Here is a 14,365-nt window from a genome sequence, read left to right on the forward strand (position 1 = left end):
GGGGGAGGCACTCACTGTACATTCTGTTAGAATTATCCCTTGGGGTTCTTGATCGGTCCTTTTATAATTTATCTTCTTCACTTGTATATTCACTTTATATCATTTCTCTTCTAGAGATGAGTTTTATTCCAACTAGGTTTTCTCCTTTTCTTGTTTTTATGAGAAATTTGTAGATGGTTACCTAACAAAGCTATTACTTTGGACCTGTTATAATCCTATTAACATTACACCCTAAGTTACACTTAAGGGAGGGTGTTAGTATAAATGGTGACTTTATGCAACTTGTTTGCTTTTAACTTACTTAGGTAGAGTCCTATTCACATTGTTTAAGTATCCACTTAGGGAATTTTAGATATGTGTCTCACCTTGTGCGAGACTCGAAGCATGTGTACTCACTTAGTGAGACACCGCTTGCACACACACATACCAATTGTTCATACACTTGTTAGGTGTGCTCACAAGTATCTTGCATATGGAGGGGTAGTTAGTCATTTTCTCCTATATTCTCACCCCACTAGCTTGCCTATATATGAAAGCTTTCATTGTACATTTTGCATTCACTTCTATTCAATCACTTAACTCATTGTATTAGATTATTGTTTTATATCTCATAAATTGAGTGTTCACTTGGTTGACTTGTGCGACTTGCGAATACTAGCATTCAAGAAGAGATCTTCACAACATTAATATAGAGTTGTAAATCTAAAAGAGAAGCTCAAGAAATTCTAAAATGCAGAGACCAAAGTAGGATAGTAAGGGAATAAAAGTCTTATTGATTCTATCAACATTGTTTTTAATCATTGTTTGTCTTACATTTTACACAAGGTTGATGATGCATGAACTTGCTATAACAATTAAGACCTACATTAGTCATGTCAACAATGGAGAATCCTCGAGGGATATATCAAGTGCATGAATTCCACAAATGCATATTATGGGTAATATGTCCATCAATGTGAGATTTAATCCTTGAACTCTGGGGTGATCAGGCTCTTAAGTGACATCTCTACTTTTCAAAACAGTCTTGATGTGATGTTAAAGGATAATTTGAATATTTTCAAGGCCCTTGAGGAGTGTGTGCTACCTCTAATACTTGATGATGATGGTGAAGTTAAATCATTGGATGATTGGAAACTAAATTTTCATAGAATTTCACTTGTTTTATTAGTATCCATGATCATTTCATCTATTTAGGTGGATCCAATTTTGTTCAATGTTAGACTTGATAGGTTGCTAAACTTAGAGTCAATCTTTGATAATTTTATGAAGGAAACGAAATTACTTCTAGATTGAAGGAAACGAAAATACTTCTAGATTGAAGGAAATGAAAGTACTTCTAGATGCAAGGTATATGGTCCATATTGTAAACAAGGTAATAAAGGTTTTTAAGTACAAGTAGCTATTCAAGGAATATTATGTTGTATCTAGGATAAATATAACATGTCATTGATTCTATATGTCACTTGAAATTTGTTAAATCTTCTAAGCACGTGTCAATAATTCAAGCTACTATAAATGATGAGATGACACAATTTTTTGATACACTATACTTTAAAGAAGATATTTAGGATTAAGAATTTCGACGATCACTTATTTAACCTTAAATTTTGGTTATGAAGTTGAAGAAAATCATATGTAGATATTTAATTTGTTAAAAAAGGGTCAATTTTTTTATTTGCATTCTTAGGTGATAATAATAATGGTATCTATGTTTTCATGGGGGTCTTTCATCTAGTTGTGTAAATTTAGAGGAAAACATAATTGAGTTATAAGAATGGGTCGAACTGGGATGAGAATGGTTTGATTCATTTGGTCCTCCCACTAGATTTTGAACTAAGACTCGGACCTCCAATGGAGAACAATACATTAGCTAGAATACAAGAGTTACACATTTTCATTCCCTCTACAGGGGCATGCTAGTTCCTTGTGGTCCATATAAATAATGATTAATTTCAACTCCTTAATGAAATCCTTTGGTGTTCTCCTATCGATATCGATATAACTTGTACAAGTACAAAATGACAAAACTAAAAAATGTAAGGAAATGACCAATAGCAAGTTTGAGATAACAATGATACATCATTGTAATAGATTGAAATGGATGTGTTGAAACACTAAGGAGACATAAAAAGGAATACGTTAATAAGCTCCTAAGTAGCTGGATATTCTCACTCAACGAAATTTATATACAAAGATTGAGATTAATGTTGGAGTTATTTGGGGGTTTTCCTTCAAGTCAAACCCCCACTTTGGTATTTTTTTGCCTCCATAATAGCCACAATAAATAGATACAAAATTAGTGTGTGAAATTGCTTCCATGTCAAAAGTATCAGGTAATGGTGAGAGTTGCAAATTTACAATAATGAAAAGTAAAATGGAAGGAAGGGGATGTGAAGATCCTAATATTCTTAGGCGCACATTAAGGATTGCAAGAGATAACAAAGAGAGTGTCAAAGATAAATATTGTTTGAAAATTTGAGAAGAAAGGTCCAAGGAAAGATTTGAAGAGTAATTTTGAATCTTCTCAAGCCCTTTCCATTGGCCTAATCAAGTTATAAGTGGATAATGCTCAAAACTGGTCACTGAATGAAAAATTATAATGGGATGGTAGTGATCAAATGAATGCTCATGTGTCATACAAGTGCTTGAACAATTAGAGCTAAAAATGTTTAGACACTAGAAAATCATAGGGATAACACAAAGGTGACACTAGAAAATGAACATAAAAAACAAGGCCTAAGCACCTTGGGAAGGGAAAGGCTAACATGGGGACTAAAATGAACCTAGGAAAAAAGAAATGAACACCAAATAGAGCAAAAAATATGGTGTGGATTACAAGTGTATGCATTTTTTTATGTCACATTGTTCCTGTGTAGGGGAAAAAACGAGACTAGGTTAACATGCCCTAATCCTACCTTTTGACACACATTACGGAATATGAAAGAGCCTAGAGGTATCACACAATTGGCTACTTCTTTTTGTGAAAGAGAGAGCCACGGGCTACCTATTAGGATTTCTATTCCTTTGTTGTAATTGAAAGATAAAATGATGCAAGTTCAAGTCCTAATCCCAAAATGCATGTATGAACTAATAACAAAATTGCAGAATTGAGATTAAATAATGAAAAGCTATAAACACAAGGACGAAACAAGAATGCAGATGCGTACCCGGAGTTAAAATCTGATTGAAAATGTTCGGGACGGGGGCGCGGGCACCACTGTCCTGATTCTGTCCCGGAAACTGCACTTGAAACTGTTGTTTTGCACTTTGGAAAACTGTCGGAAATGCTGTCTGTCAGGAGGACCAGGGCGCCCAGCGCCTCTGTCCCAGGGACCAGGGCGCCCCACGCCCATGTCCCAGGGACCAGGGCGCCCCACGCCCATGTCTCGGTCTTTTGCTCTGGAACTTGGTGGGAAGGTCGGTCTCAGTCTGCTTCTCCCGGATTTGCAACCTGCGGCGTCGTCCGAGTCCCGAAACCTGCACTTCTATCTGAAAAGGGTATGGTGGGCGGCTATATAGGGTTTTGCCTTAGTCAAACCCCCACTTCGGTGATTTCCACCTCCACGAATAGCCAAGTTGTATTGTAAAATGTATTGTGTGTGCAAACCTTGTGTGTGTGCAAGATCCTAAAATGCAAATAAGCAAACTAGAGCAACCTAGAAAGTAAACCCTAATTGCTTGTAAATGACAATGTAAATGCTCTAAATCAAGATGCAAAGTGATCTAAAGCATGAATAAGTGATATATTGAAGCTTATGCAAAGACATGAAAACAACATGAAATCATACCCAACCCCAAGGGAGGGGTACAAGCCAATCTTCAGTCGGTAATTTCCTATTGCTCTTCAATGCCTTCCAAGCCCTAAATGGATGAATGAAATTGATAAATGCTTGATAGATGGATGTTGAATGTTGTTGAAGTCTTCAAAGATCTTCTCTTTCGCTGCATATGAGGTTCCCGAAAACAAAAATCCGGATCCCTTCAAATGAAGAAAGAGAGCTCTTATGTATGAAACCCTAGGTCGTAATTTCATCTTTTGGCCGACCTAGAGATTGAATCCCCCGCCTATTTCTTGGGGTTAATCTTTATTTTATGATTGGATTGTGCTCCTAAAATTTCGGGAAAAATGTCCGGGACCATGTGCACTCCGGGCGCCACGGTCTCGACAACTTTTCACCAAATTTTCAGGGCCGTCGGATATGATGATTTTAGAGAGAATCCCGAAGTTACAGGGGATTTCGAGATGTTTTGACCCCCGAAACCAAGCCCCCAAGTTCAAAATAGGACTTAATTAGGGTTTTTGATTGAATGATGTATTGGAGGAATAAAATGAAAAGGGCACGCTTTAACGAAAGGGCCCAACTTTATGATGTGGAGAACGATGAAATAGGACCTTAGACCTAATTAATTTGATTAATTAAGTGCTAAAGGAGAAATGCAATGCAAAATGTAAAATGCACCAAGGCGGGTGCTAAACTAGGTGTGAAATTGTACCACCCTAGCAAGTGCGTACAATTTACGACACTACAGTTCCCAACTTTATCAAGCTTATGTATCTACTTGAATATGCATGCTAAAGTAAAAAAGGGAAAAATTGCAAAATAAATAACATTACAGAACCCAGAAAGGATATTATACAAAAAATAGAAAGCTTTCAAAGAAAAGGGAATCACGTCTCTAGGTTGAGAACCTATAAAACAAGTACATTAGATAATAAAGTTGAACAAAAAAATGATATTATAACACATAAAACTACAAAACTATTGACTTAGACCATCACAAGCATATAAATGAAAACATAAATCATATACACATAAAGGAGAGAAGCACATAACAAACAAACAAGGGAAAATATTTTGCGTTCTAGAAAAACGAGAGAGATCTTGATATGCAGGGTTGTCTTAATACCACATGTTGTCCCCAAAATGCAAAGAAAAAAAGTAAACAAAAAATTAAAAAATATTAAATTGAGAGAAGAATATAATGATTAGATCAATTTCTCCAAGGAGAGAATACATACAATAGACAACGAAGAAATCAATATGAAATAATATACATGACTTAGGCACTAGCTTTCTCTATCACAAAGGGGTGATCTAGATTATAAATCCTGAAAAATCACTTGCTAGCTTTTTGTATTATGCTTGGTCACCATGGGTGTAAAAAGGCGGGCCATATGAAACACACAAGCCAACAAGATGTATTATGGTAGGTGACTCATAAACTACTAGAAATTTTTTGTTCACTAGTATTTTCATCTTTAAATTTGATCCCTTGTAAGTGAGAAGCTACTCATAGAATCTTTTATCCATATATTGTACAAGGATTCACATGAGAACATATTTGAAAGAAAATAACATGGAAGGGGAATCATCATCTTATGTGCCTATATATGTTCCATAAATGTTTTCTCCTCCAAGTCTCCATGCAATGTGCTATAATAATGGATAACAACATCCTAATGGAACTCAACTTAGCAATAGAAGAAAATATTTCACCAATCTTCACTCCCTTAACATAAGAATATTCCTTTGCACCACCAATCATGCTTTATACCTCTCAAATAATTCATCTTCTCTAATACCAAATGTTGGAGATTTAAACTTCTATTGTTGATGACTAAGAGACCGTGATGACAAAAACTTAGCTTATTTATGTATTTAGTGAACAATCAATAACACCTACAAAATCTATCTAACAACACATACACAAGTAAATGAATTTGTGTGCAATTAAAATAGTACACATGACACAAGTAATTTAATGTAGGAAATCCTATTGATTTATAAAACTCACCACTGAAAAATGTCCACAACTGTATTATTCAAAGCCAACACTAATTCAATAAAGCAATAGAGTTGGAAACCTTTTATAGAGGCTTATCTACAACACAAAGCTTAAGTTTATGTATTTAGCGAATAATCAATAACTATTGCAAAGTCTATCTAGCACCAATACACAAGTAAATGGAATAGTATGCATCCACAAGATTACACCAGACACAAATATTTGAATGTGGGAAACCCTTTTGAGAGAAAACCCACCACAAAAGATGTTCACAATTATATTGTTAAAAAACAACACCAATTCAATACAACAATGCATTTGGAAACCCTTTTAATTTCAATATAGAATATACTTTTCTATAATCATTCTCCTACCACACATGAGTAATGTACAAATACATTTAATGTCTATAACATGATTATCAAGTTTGTAACCTCGACACATTCACACACATCCACATGGATAATCACTAGGTTACACATTAAACCACTACCCACCTCTCACTTATAATAGCTGACATCAATACAATACTAGTGGTATCTAGTGCCATATTCTATGATATTATCCTACTATTAGATTGTGTTGCATGAACCCCAATGTGCTATATGTGCCCTTGCATCATCATTCATGCGATAACAACATTAAACACATACAAATACGAGTTCTTCATCAAATTCCTTGTACTTGCTACCACAACATTATCACACATGAACTAACATACATGATGTACCAAAACACCTACAACATCATTATGTAAATCTATATGTCTATTATACTACAAGATTTGTAACTTCATTGCATATCACCTTAATCAAGTACTTAGACAAACTCTTTTTGCAAAAGGACTTTCTATAGGTAAATATCATTCAAGTTCCAATAACCCCCATGCTTATGTGTACATAATCCTAATTTGATTGAATTATCCATCCAATCATAATGATTAACCCAATCCTTATCCACAATTCAATCTTATTAAACATAGATCCAACATAGCTATTCGACCTAGGTCACGTCCATGAGCATGAGAGTGTCCTCACAACCATAATCTTAATCCTTTTTATTTGTAATATAAAAATTAACATCTAGCATTTTGACCATATATTATACTTTGGTGCCATATTGACTTTGCAAAAATATTCATAATTTGGTGTTACATTTATGTATCAAATCTAATATCCATCGATTATGTCATTACCTCTATTGCACAAGAATTTGAGAATATTTATTGTATCATGAAAAACAGTCTTTTGTATTTGATCATACACATTTTAACACATGCAAATGTAGTAATCATTCTAGGATTGATGTTTGAAATTTGTTGTCTATCAAGGCATTTTTAAATACTACAAACTTGACAAAAAAACTCTAAGAATGTGCAAACAATATTGTTGCCTAGTAGTTCACTTGTTCAAGATCTCTTAAGTTAGAATCTAGCGACCATTAGGGATTAAGTTTGTTGACACAAACTATATTTATGTCTATGAAAGTGACTTAACACAAAATAAAAAAGAACATTATCATTTTGGTATACATAGATGACTATAGAACACGATATTAGAGAATACAAATTTTATTATCTTTATAAATTGAGAGACAATCTCCAATTATATAGCTAAACAATCTCCTATCATTAATTATTATTATTATTATTATTTATAACATTATGATTAGATATTGCTTAGTCCAACCCATTCCACTCCAACCTCCATATAATTAATATAATCTACGATCACAATTAATTAACTGCCCTAGATCAGCACACTAAGTGAGCAATAAAGGAACATATTTTTAGTCGTTAATATTAAAGCTAAAATTTATCTTGTTCATTAATACATACCTAAACTGCGTCTCTTACATTACTTGGTGTTTATTGAGAAGGTTTAGGGTTTGAGTGTGCCGGGCTATTTATTTAGGGTTTAACAGAAGAGAAAAATCAGAGTAGTTCTTTTGCCTGATCTCAGGGTTCGATAAATTACATAAATTTCCAGGAGGGGTAGCAAAAGATTTGAAACGTGAGGGTAAAGGCTTAGATCAGAACACTCGCCATTATTCTCTGCAAGGCTTTTTATGTCGGTATATGTTTTTTCGGCTTCTTTCACTGGTCTTCACGCTAATTTCTGTGTGTGAGTGATTCGTTCCCTTGAAGCCACACCAACTCTTTTCATCCCTCGCTATCTTGCTGCAAATCTTGATTTACAGAGGGTTTCTTTGGAATGATACAATTTTCTTCTTTACAAATTTCTTATAACTTTGAAAAAAGGTTTTAAGGTTTGATTGACGATTAACAAGAATGTTTACACGGTAACATTCAATGATCTGACTGTAATAGATTGTTTACCTTTGTTGAATCTCTTGCACATTTTTGCAGTTTATTTTGTGCACCTTTCTTATAGTTGTTTATTTTGTGATTAAGCTGTGGTTCATGGATTGCACTGAGAGAAATTATAGAACTAAAATATTTGGTTATAGCAAGTAGAATCCAATTCTCTGTACATTTAATAATGTTTGTTCCCATTTGCTGGCACAGGCAGCAAAACGTTATCTGTTCACTTATCAGAGGTTTTGCAATATTTTAGTTTCTATTACAGTCAAACTTATTTTATATATTTGTTGTAAATTAGTACCCTGTTTTATAATGATTATAAGTAGGAAAATAAGAGAGGAGACAGGTACTTCAGCTGAATAATGTGGAATTTGAAGTTAGCCCTCAAATTTAAAATATTTGTTTATACGATCTTAGAGTATATAATGCCTTGTTCTGCAAATGTTAGCATCAACTTACTCATGACGTGGAGTCCTATGATGAGATCACCACATCATTAGTATGCGTATGCTATGCATAAGAACATTTTGGTGATACAACTTAGTTCAAATCTCATCTTAGAACGAGGCTACAATAATTAGCCTTTCTTTTATCTTATAAACAGGTACTAATCGTAATACTCTGTTTTACAATAATCCTAAATACATAAAAAGGGAAGCCATTTAAAGCTGCACTACAAACTTCAAATATGTTGTTGTACATTTTAAGCAGGTCACGTATGTTGCACCATAAACCGAATATTTTTAAGGCATGTATACAAATTAATTTCTCCTGGACTGTATTCTAAAAGGCATTCAAGGTCATATTGACCTTAGTATCATGTTTAGGTCTGGTTTAAAGTTTTGAATAAGTCTTATCAGAGATTAAGTCTTATCAAGTTCTACTGAGTTTAAGATTAAGTCTTTTTTTATTTTAATTTTTTTAAACAAATAAACCTTTTGTCTTTTAGGTAGGATCCTGTTATTTGGGGGAACTCAGAAATTGGTTTTAAGTTTTGATTGGACGGATTGTGTTATAGGTTAAAGAATTGATATGCAGAAACTGATTTGATTGGTCCTATATATTATCTTAAACCTCATGGATGTTAAAATTGTCTTCGTTTGTTTTCTCAAACTATTCATGGTGCACTTCGCATTCCAAACTTAATGCATAATGATGCAGATGTGATAATTTGTGTGAATCTGTTGGTGCAAAGACCGAGAAAATACATCATTCTAGTAGCCAATGTTCATCTTGAGGGTAGAAAGTTATCTCAAAATGAGGGTGAAATGAAGATGGGTAGGGATTAGATCACGAGCAAAATCTTCCATAAAAATATTACGCTTGTTATTGCCTCAGTCTTATCAAACTGAGGACAATACTGAATGGTAAAAATCTAAGGGTATGATATTGTCACCACTAGAACTTTTTAAAGCCTCTTTGTTAAGGTGCGTAATTCATATTATACGGGGATGGCTTATTATCGGGGTTTATGGCTGTGTGTGCAGGGGGACTGTGTTTAGGGCAATATTAAGGAGGGTTTATTTTACTGCAGAGGATACCTCATATTGAAGATTGAGAAATGCAATTATTTATTGACAGAGGCAGCCAAGATTAGAAGTACAAGGGCGAAGTTTGGACCATTTTGCAGTTCAATGTCTTCGACAGATTAGTTTAATTTAATAGGAACTTCTGCTTCTTTCACTGGTCTCCACGCCAATATCTGTGTGTGGTTGACTCGTTCCCTTGAAGCAATACTGACTTTTTTTCATTCCTCGCTATCTTGCTGCAAGTCTTTATTTGCAGAGGGTTTCTTTGGAATGGTACAATGCATAGCATAAGTTTTTAGCACTGGTACTGGTAACAGTTTCATAGTTTGATTGATGGACAACAAAGATGACGTTATAATCTTCTCGATGAATGCGATTATGATCGCAGGTAAGAACAACTAAGGGACTGAGTTGTCCATGCTTTTGTTAATGTCTCTTGCATATGTAGTCTAGGTGTCATATGATGTTTGGACTATGTTACCTTTCTTGATTTCTAGTGGTTGGGATCACGTTACAGAAATTTGGCTTGAATGCCAATTGGTAAAATTTGGTGGGGTTAGAAATTGGCCCATCGATTTAGATTTTTTTCATTTGTCAAATTTAAGATTTCTGTCAATAATGTTTAGTTATTAAACAATATTAATTTTTGATTCACAAACATTTTTCGTGAGATCATCAGCTTTTTAAATTTTAAAATTTAAACACTTAAGCTGAAGTGCACTACTGAATTCATGAGCCACCTGCACTAAAATATCCCAGAAAATTCTCAACCAGCTACCACTGAATTTTTTTCTACTAAATTCATTTACTACCTTGGTTAAAAACCTTAATTTTTTTTTAATTTTAAGCCTTATCCATTGAACCTTACCAATATGAAATAAATCGGTAGGATAATTTCACGATTACAACTTAGCTACATAAGTGAAGTACATGATCCGTTTGACACAGGGTTGGTGTCTTGGAGAAGGGGTTAGGGGCTTTAGTGTGCAGGGCACACTGTTTCGGGCTTTTTGGAGGAGGAAGACTAGACTATTTTAACTGTAAAGAATGCTCGATAGCGAAGATTGACAATGCAATTATACTTCAAGCAGAGGCAACTAAATCAGAGTGTAAGTGCTTAGGTTGGACCATTTTGCAGGTTCGATTTCGTATGTAGAATGGTTTTATTGTCTTAGATGATGTGAATTACTTGAGATAAAATTTTGCTTCTTTCACTGGTCTCTACGCTGATTTCTGTGTGTGGGTGACTCGTTCCCTTGAAGCAATACTAAATATTTCATCCCTCGCTATCTTGCTGCAAGTTTGATTTGCAGAGGGATTCTTTGGGCTGGTACAATGTACTTTATTAACTTATAACATTACTTTTGAGGGTTTGATTGATGGACAACGAAGATGACTTTATAATCTTCTCAATGATTGCGAATATGATCGCAGGAAAGAACATCTAAGGGACTGAGCTGTCCATGTATTTGTTATTGCCACTTGCATTCGTAATGTGGGTACGATACAATGTTTGAAGTGCTTTCGCTTTCTTGATTTGTCGATGTTGGAATCACGTTGCAGAATTTTGGCTTGAATGTCTACTACTTTTTTCTATAGATTTTTTTTCTTTGCTTGGTAGAGTGTTGATGTGGGTAGCGTTAGGGAAACTGTAAGAGTTAAATGCCAGATTTTACTTCGGAATATTTTTATCAATTACCATTTTATCATGTATCATCAAGATCCCATATTGGATTCTGAAATTTTTACCATAATTAGGATTAGGCTATAGTTCTATTGACGGGGTTGCCTCAAGTTCTGTGGAGAATAATTTAGGAAGATAATGGAGGAGCTTCCAATATGATCACGTGGTTCTGTGGAATTCATAGCTGATAATTGTGGATTTTCTTTATATGGGGAATTGACAGCTCTCTTAATCTGCAATTTAATCTTTAAAAATACTACCATACACAGCTCTGTTAATCTGCAATTTAATCATAAATAAAACTAATATTTTAAGAGTCTAAAAGCTTTACTTTTCATTTTTAATATTTGATACTTCCATTCGAAAACCTGTGGCTTCTTGCCTTTCCCCTCTAAATATTGGAGTGTGTACTCTGAACCATTTAGTGTCACTAATGTGTATCTTTCTCTTTTTCTTTTACAATTTTTATGCCGATAGGCGTTCTTATGTGGGAGACCGAGCTGCAAGTACAGCTACAGGAAATATTTGATGGTTTGAAAGTTGTATGCATTGCATTGATCGCCCATAGAAATAATTTTTTTTGGCTTAGCCCTCTAAATATTGGAATTTGTAAATCTATGAACCATTTAGCGCGCGACTAGTGTGCATCTAGCAAAGGTAAGGTGCTGAAACGGCACGCAGAAAGTAGTGGGGAGTGGTATGGAACCTTGCAAGTGGAAGTAGGGAACCTCCCTCGTCGTTGGTTTCTTGCAGTGGAGATAAAAACTGTCGGAATTTGGGAGTGATACAGTCTTGTCCTTTGTTTGTAAGGTTAATACTCTCCCATGGTATCTTCAATAGTCTTTCAAATTTTGCTTCTAAGAACTAGTAATTGTACTAGTAGATTAGTCTTTATTTATAGGTCTTGAATGATTGCTGTTGTTAATCTCGTACTTGACCCATGTATCTAAAATTCTTGATATGCAGAGTACACGATCAATTGGACACCACCAATGTCATGTCAAACTTATTCTGCAATTTGCTTAGAAGAAAATTAAGAAACTGTCTTTAGGAAAAGGCATTCATTCTAGAGTGAATGAATCCTTTTTAAATGTTAGGTCCCTTGAGTCAATTTTAAAATATTATGGTTAAAGCAAATAATAAATTATAATCCTCCCTTTGCAAAGATTTGTTAGGGATGAATTCAGTGTCACTTCGATGTCCTGTTGGCTCGGAATGCCAAGTAGCCATTGCAGTTGTTATTTTTTTAAAGATTATCTGGATGTTATATCTGTTCTCAGGAAAAAGCATTCCAGCTCTTCAAACAGTAAAAGCGTAATAGACTCGTCCCCATATACGGGAATTAGAGGGTTAACATGCCCAATTGGGTATCTTGAACGAGGCAGCTTAAAGGATGCGTAGAGTTGCCATTTTCGAAGATGGTATTTACACGATAGGCAGTAAATAAAATGTATCAAATTCCTCTGCTTTGGAAACTAGCTTAAATTAAAACCACCTATGTTGAGAGCCCTGCATATTCTTGTATTGGATGATTATTATGTTGTGTTTGATCCACCAGTGAAATTTTCAGTTACAGTTGAATAGTCAACTTAGTGTAGAATCAAGTTTTGCCATGTAAGAGTAACATCTGCATAGTTCTTTCCAGGTTCACATGCACAGAAAGAAGCAATCAAATAGGTTAAACTGGTCTTCAGCTTGCAGAAAAATGAATGCTTACCCCATGTCCCCATGTGGCTGCTTAAGTGCAATTTCTGCTTAAAATTAAGCAGCAAGAGTGTTCCCATGCAAATTTTTAATTAAGAGGAAAGGATAAATTGGAATATTTTCCTATTTAAGTGGAGCTGCAGCTGTTTAAAACTTAAAAATAAGCTTTGAAAAAAAGGGAGGCTGGAAATAAGCAGCAACTGCTTATTGAGAAGATTGACACGTGGCTCTCCAAAACAATTTCCCTCTTTTTATTTGTTTCCAATTTTTTCTCCACAATTTATGTGACCAATTAGAATTAAATATTTTTTTTAATAATGCAATTTAAGATGACTGCTTATTTTATAAGCAACAAAATTTTACATTCATGGGGCCACCAGCTCGACAAATTAATGTTAAAAAAATTGAGCAGTGGCTGCTAGCCAAAATAAGCTAAGCAGCCGCATGGGGACCTGCCCTTAGAAGGTATTTTCTTGTAGGAAAAGAAAGGATCGAAGAGTGCAATAACCGCAATGCAATTTCAAGAAAAAGAGCTTATAATTAGTGAATAAAGAAGTGTAATGTGGAGTTGATAAATATTATTTTATAATATAAATTCATTTATCATCATATCATATCATATTGCAAGTAAAGTTCTGGAAGTTTTATGGGGAATTGATAAAATCACATGCAATTAATGTAGTTTCACATTTGTTATAAATTCATTTATTATATTTAAATGTTAGAATGAATATTTTGTGGTTGAATAAAAAACAACTGATCTAATTTAATTTTTACTTGAATTATATTTAGGTTCTGTTTATTTTTTTATAAAAATAATGTGCAAATCATGTTTTTCTTATCGATAAATTTATTTTTATCATAGCTTGTTGAAGAAGATTCTGAAATTCATCTATAATATAAATACCACATCACCTTTGAAAAAAGGGTCTTTTATAAAATTGTTAATTAATATAATTTCACAAATTGTTCTAAATATTATTTTTGTTTTAGATAGTAACTACCTTTCTTTCCTCGTCGTGTCCTCATAGAAATGCAATGCAATGGGGTCAATGATTCATCAATATAATAAATAACCATGACATCTTTAAAAAAGGGCCTTGTGTCCAATTATTTTTGTTTTAGATAGTTACTACCTTTCTTTCCTCATCCTCTCATAGAAATGGGATGCAATGGGGTCAATGATTCATCAATAAAATAAGTAACTAGACCATCTTTAAAAAAGGGCCTCGTGTGAGGGGGTTGTGTTTTTTTGGTTTATTGGATTTTAAGGCATTGAGATCTCATTGTGGAGATCAAAGTTCTAATAAGTGGATTTTAGTTTGACTCTTGGTTTTT

General features: G+C 34.1%; 1 long non-coding RNA gene across 3 annotated transcripts; it reads left to right on the forward strand.

Moving 5' to 3' along the window:
* Window positions 1-7,593: 7,593 nt before the first annotated feature.
* LOC131053244 (uncharacterized) lies at window positions 7,594-13,690 on the forward strand. Of its 3 annotated transcripts, XR_009107621.2 has the most exons (4): window positions 7,594-7,910; window positions 9,598-10,027; window positions 10,588-10,748; window positions 12,969-13,690. It is a non-coding gene; the product is annotated as an uncharacterized LOC131053244 (long non-coding RNA). The 3 variants fall into 3 exon arrangements; XR_009107622.2 differs by lacking the exon at window positions 10,588-10,748; XR_009358512.1 differs by lacking the exon at window positions 12,969-13,690 and having other exon boundaries at window positions 10,588-12,952.
* Window positions 13,691-14,365: the final 675 nt, after the last annotated feature.

This window comes from Cryptomeria japonica, chromosome 7 (genome assembly GCF_030272615.1).
Source record: "Cryptomeria japonica chromosome 7, Sugi_1.0, whole genome shotgun sequence".
Taxonomy (NCBI): Eukaryota; Viridiplantae; Streptophyta; class Pinopsida; order Cupressales; family Cupressaceae; genus Cryptomeria; species Cryptomeria japonica.